Below are 6068 nucleotides of genomic sequence, written 5' to 3'. Positions count from 1 at the left end.
AACCCTTTGCCATGATGATCATATCTAATACCTTTCATCAGTAGAGCTCAAAGTGCTTTACAAAGGAGGTCAGTATCATTAGGCCCATTTTACAGACGGGAAAACTGAGGCACAGAGACAGGAAGGGACTTGCCCTGGGTCACGAGCTGGTCAGTAGCACACCTGGGTTCTATTCCTAATTCTTATTGCTCTGCGTGAGCCACTAGACCATACTGTGCACCTTATGAGCAATATAGTCCTAATTCACATGGATAGTCTTATTGAATTCTATGGCACCACTTGCCTAAGGACTGATCGCTCTAAGGATGCAGAATCCAGAAGTTATCAAACCTTCAGTGTTTCCAGATCAGAGATCAAGCCGGTGATCTTTTAATTTATTTTAAAAAAATCACCCCTATTTTACAATATTACATAATTTTTTTTTTTTTTTGCTTTCTGACCATCTGTAGAGCTGCTTGAAATCTTGTGAAATTTTAGTTTTGATGACAAAACACCAGGAATGTTTTCTGAAAAGCTTGCAAAATTCTCATGATTTTTCTCCGTAGCTTTCCTCCAGTCATATCTCATGAGAAGTTGATAAGCCTTGCAGGTGCCTTCTCCAGTGAACTCTACAGCATGGAGTAGTCGTCGTCTTTTTCTTTCCCCTCAATGAAACATTAATCCCGAGCTCTGTAGATCTGAAATCTCACCTTCCAAGATCATAGAAATGATTTACAATTACCATAGCAATCCAGCTGTGAGCTAAACTGAACTTTTCACTGAACTTACCTGAAGGTTGAAATTCCTGCTAAATATTCAGCATTTCCTAACTTGCTATGCATATAAATTAGTGCTGGTTCTCCAGCATGTGTTTTCTCCCTGCCATCTGCTAGAGTGGCCTTGGGCCCTCTGATAGGATGGTGTGCATATTCTGACAGGGAGGAAGCGCTAATCAAGCGTACGAGGTAGGGATGTGGCGGTGGGAGCAATCCCGATGTCACTGAAGTTAAGAACTGAATAAGGACTTTGAGATTTGATCTAATGGGAGTTGAACGTTCTGCACCTCTCTGGAGCAGACACTGGCATCCTTTCATCTCTGAGAGATGGTGGGAATTGCAGCCTATGGTGCAGATGGTTTGTAATGTCCCATGTGCCTGAATAGTCCAATCCGAGATTTGCATGATCTTTGGCAGTTGTTGCAAATATATGTATCTTTGTTGGGAGCTGCTTGCTTCCTAAGGGCTATTTTCTCTCCAAGCTGTAGGAGCCACCTTCTGTCATGGACTTTGATACCCTGATAGAGACGATGGGACCATTTTTTATGATCACTTGCCAAGATTTCCCATTGGTCAGGATCAATTCTAAATTGCTTTGTATCTCGCTTGCATGTGTCTTTATAGGGAAGCTTGGGACAGCCTATTGTTCTTGTTCCCTCTGATAGCTCCCCGTATAGCTGGAGTATCTGGAGCATGATGAAAAGGAATTTCCCCTGATTTAAAAACTAAGATCCCAAAGCACTTAAAACATGTTCAAGCTTCATTGACTTCTGTGGTATTTAGGGATGTGTTTAAAGCTAATCATGTACATTGTTTCGTCCTGAATAGGGAATGCTTCCGTGAGTTGAGGCCAATGTAAAGTGCTCAGGATTTACTTTTTGAAAGCTAGGGAATCGGACCCCTTTTCAGTGGCTTGATTTTTAGAAGAGTGTATCTGTAAACTGCCCGTGTAAGAAGCTTCCTAGGAAAAGGGGATGAGAAAAATCTTACCTATCACAGCGAGGAAGGGGAGAGACAGCTGAGATGGTGCCAGGCCTTGTAGCAACCTGCCACCATATCAACGGTGGATACTTGGTAATTGGATGAAGGGTATCCAATTCTTGACGTGGCTTGCAGCCTTGTTCCGGCTCTCTCCTATCTACCCTTGACAGATAACCAAAGGGTCGGTCACTCTCTCTTCACACCTTGGCAATACTTGCATAGCTTGTCAGGCCAATTAAAGGCTCATGGAATTGAACTGAAATTAGATGGGAGGTCCATGGGGAGAGGAGGAATACAAATGAGCCGTGCCCTTTTATACTAAAGGGGGGGAAAATGTTGCTTTTAGATTGAAGTGACACAGCTCCCTGCATGTGTCTGTCTCCCTTTTTTGCAATGCTGGGCTGGCTAGCCAAGGCTTTGCAGGTGTCGCTCACTTCTCCCATTATGCATTTGTCCTCTGCTTATTCCTAGCATTGGCTGACTCTTGGCGCCACCTTGCTCTCTTCTGTCCCTCAGGATCTGGCTGTGTGACAAGCAACTCTGCGTGCTGTCACACAGCAGATCAGTCATTGTCCAGTGCTATTGGAGGTGTTTGTTCTTCTGCTTTAGAAATAATGTCATGACTGGTGCAGTAATGTTGGCAGGTCAGCTGAATAAAAAAAAACCCAGCTCCTGATCCCCCTTTGTAGAGGAAAGCTGCAATGCCACCCTGAATTATTTGTGCTTTTATCTTATGTTTTCTGGCTACAAATATAAACAGAGAGAAGCAGTAGGGCAGAATATATATGATTGCTTATCATCTTGGCTGACACACTGGAGAATGAACCAGTTCCCTCCAGAGCTAAGCTCACAAGCTGCTGAAGCTTGAGCTGAAGAGTAAAGGTTCCCTATCTCTGGATGCAATGGACTCTTACTCTTTTTGGATTAGGAGCAGCTGGGGATCTGTAACACACTCAACAGTGGGTTACACACTTATTCAGCTCTATTGACTACTTTGGTCCCCTTATGAAAGTACCTGGCCTGCCTGACTAATCTAATCTCCAATGTCTGTTCAGTTCCATTTCCTTGTGAGTCATGGTCCTCAAGGAACACACCCACTATAGTTTGCCACATCGACTTCCAGTCAGGGAGGCGAGGCCAAGTGATAGTGTCAAACAGTATTAACAGCTGAGCTGGACCTAAGATGCTACGTCCAGAGCCAGACACTGGTATGAACTTCCCAAGATTTCAGATGTTCAGATCCAGGGTCTTGATTTTTGGCTTCTTCCAAAGATGAAGGTTAATAACCACATTTGGGTGTCGTAAAGAGCTACAGGGGTGAGGTTCAGAACCATCTCGAACCAAGTGTCATTATCTTACCACTAACAACTAGAGCTGTGTGAATAACTGAGTGTTTCGTTAAAGGGCTGAATGAACATTCTCTCTCACTCTGTTTTGAGTTTACCCAAAATAAAGATTTTTTTAAAATCATTTTTCAAAAATTTACGTGGGAAAAGTCCAATTTTGCCAAAAAAGTTTGGGGTGGTTTTTTTTTCCGTAGGGAAAATCAAAGTGACAGCTCCCCAGCCACCTGTCCGGAAAGCTCTTTTCAATTCCATTGTATGCCTTCCTGATTTCAGATGAAATTTAAAAAAAATCCCAAATTTTTGGCCAGTTCTATTTAAAATCAATGCCCACATTAGAATTAGAGCTCAGTTAGAGAACTCAGTTACAGTGCAGTCATGTCCTAACTGTATTATAACATGGTTTGTTATTGCTGGTGTAGACCATGGACACAATTTTTGAAAGTACCTAACAGCCAAATTTTTCAAAGTATTTAAGCACCTAACAATGCCGATAGGTGCCTCTTGGGATTTTCAAAAGTGCCTTGGTGCCAAACTCCCTTTGATAACATGCTGTTCATCTTCAAGCACTCTATGCTGTGCCAATTAGTCAACGACAAATCTTTCATTGTAAGACATAATGCTTTATATACAGAGGTGTGGGGTCAAGCCCAAATCTCCATGTAGAAAGGATAGAAGCCAAGATTCTCAGAAATGACAGGTGATTTCAGATTCCTTAATTTCTGGGTGCTTGAACTGAGACATTTTAGAGCAGTCTGATTTTCAGAAAGTGAAAGCTAAACACTTTCTGAAAACTGCGCCATTGACTGAGTCTCAAGTTGGGCACCCAAAATGCCTCATCACTTTTGTAAAACGTGGTTGGGTTTTATTATGCAGTCGCAAACAGTCCTCACTGCCTCTCCGCTTGAAACTAAAACAGTCATTAGTTTTAACAGCAGACTTTGTGAGTGCATGAGAGAGAGAGAACTTCTTCTGGCAAGTAAAGAGGGAGCCTGAGGTATCTGCTTCAATCTTACTTTGAAAATATTTTCGTAATTTCCCTTTCTGAATGTCCTGTTTAAAGGGGGGCCCTTCAGAGCAATGCTGAAACATTCAGCTGCCTGAGGGGAATGAAAGTCTGGGGTGATTACTGCATGCTATAATCACTCCTGTGTAATGCTAAAGCTATATAAGATCTGTCACCTTTCGCTGCTTCCTTTTAAGCTAAGGCATGCTCCTTCAGTGCCTAATTATGTGCCTATCCTCTTAAAAGCCCTCCATCCGTATTGCAGCTTCCTACCAAAGGCTTTCATTTGCTTGATATTCTCATTGTAGAAAGAATCCACTCTGCACATTAAAGCAATGCTCCAGAAACATAGCAAATAAAAGGCAGAGATGTAGAGTATTAAACAAAAGTGATCATACACTGTCATTTCTTTTCCAGTTTTCGGGGGTGAATTTAAAACAGCATCAAAGAGGCTTTGCTACAATTACAATCTTTAAAGAATGAAACTCAATTGACTCTGGCCTGTAGTTGTTGCCAAAGGTAAATTTTGAAGCAAATATGGGTAGAAAGAGCAGGATCTGATGTGAGACACTCAGTAAGAAATACATCACCATACATAGCATAGAAACATGACTTCAACACTTGAGTAGTTCCACTGAAGCCAACGGGACAATTCACATGCTTAAATTTCGGTATATGCTTAAATACCTTGGTGAATCAGGATCTTAGTATGTGAATGGGCTTAGACATCACAGGCCAGATAGTCTGCTGTTATAAATAGGGAGAACTCCTTAAAGTCCTTACAAGAAGGATGTGGAAAAATTGGAAAGAGTCCAGCGGAGGGCAACAAAAATGATTAGGGGGCTGGAGCACATGACTTGTGAGGAGAGGCTGAGAGAACTGGGATTATTTAGTCTGCAGAAGAGAAGAATGAGGGGGGATTTGATAGCTGCTTTCAACTACCTGAAAGGGGGTTCCAAAGAGGACGGCTCTAGACTGTTCTCATTGGTAGCAGATGACAGAACGAGGAGCAATGGTCTCAAGGTGAAGTGGGGTAGGTTTAGGTTGGATGTTAGGAAAAACTTTTTCACTAGGAGGGTGGTGAAGCACTGGAATGGGTTACCTAGGAGGTGGTGAAATCTCCTTCCTTAGAGGTTTTTAAGGCCCAGCATGACAAAGCCCTGGCTGGGATGATTTAGTTGGGGATTGGTCCTGCTTTGAGCAGCGGGTTGGACTAGATGACCTCCTGAGGTCACTTTCAACCCTGATATTCTATGATTAAAGTCAGTTTGAGAATCTGGCCCCAAAACCAGGCATGGCAAAATTTGAATTTTTTTAGTGATTTCATTGGGTAATATCAATGTTTATTTTTAAACCTTTTTCTGTTTGTTTATTTTTTAATTTTCACAGTAGCAGGAAATTGGGGACATTCAGATAATTACTTTGACAGTAGACATTGAGGTTCAGAAAATTAAAGCTTTGTAGCGATTAAAACATACCTTGTCAACATCACATGTCAAAATATACAAAATAAATTTCCTTATGTCAAGCTAAGTTCACACACACCATTTTTCTTTCCTTGTCTAACTGTAAATTTTGATCATCAAAGGAAATATGTTTGGTCAGTTTGTGTATCTACAGCAAAATTAACGTTTACTGACATACCAGTAAAAATCAAATACTTCCAACCCTAAATAAGTGTTGAGTGAGTAAAAGATGGAGAATTGATTCTTGTGAAAATGTAAGAAACTGATTGTAGTATTTTCTATCCAAACAGAGAAGTAACGTTTGGAAGTTTTAAAGCATGACAAGTATAATTTTCTCTCTGCTGTCTTCCCCCCACCCCACTTACCTTATTATTACTTACATAAGTATCTGTGTACAATCATATTTGTAGCTTTTCTTTGAACCATCTTTAGTTTTTCAATCGTCTCTTTAAAGTGCAGAGACCAGAGCTGGACACTCGTCCAGTAAAAACTAGATTTAGCAATACTATACACTGAA

Source organism: Eretmochelys imbricata, chromosome 26 (genome assembly GCF_965152235.1).
Source record: "Eretmochelys imbricata isolate rEreImb1 chromosome 26, rEreImb1.hap1, whole genome shotgun sequence".
Lineage (NCBI taxonomy): Eukaryota > Metazoa > Chordata > Testudines > Cheloniidae > Eretmochelys > Eretmochelys imbricata.
The sequence above is the reverse complement of the archived record's forward strand: the minus strand, read 5'-3'. Positions refer to the sequence as shown.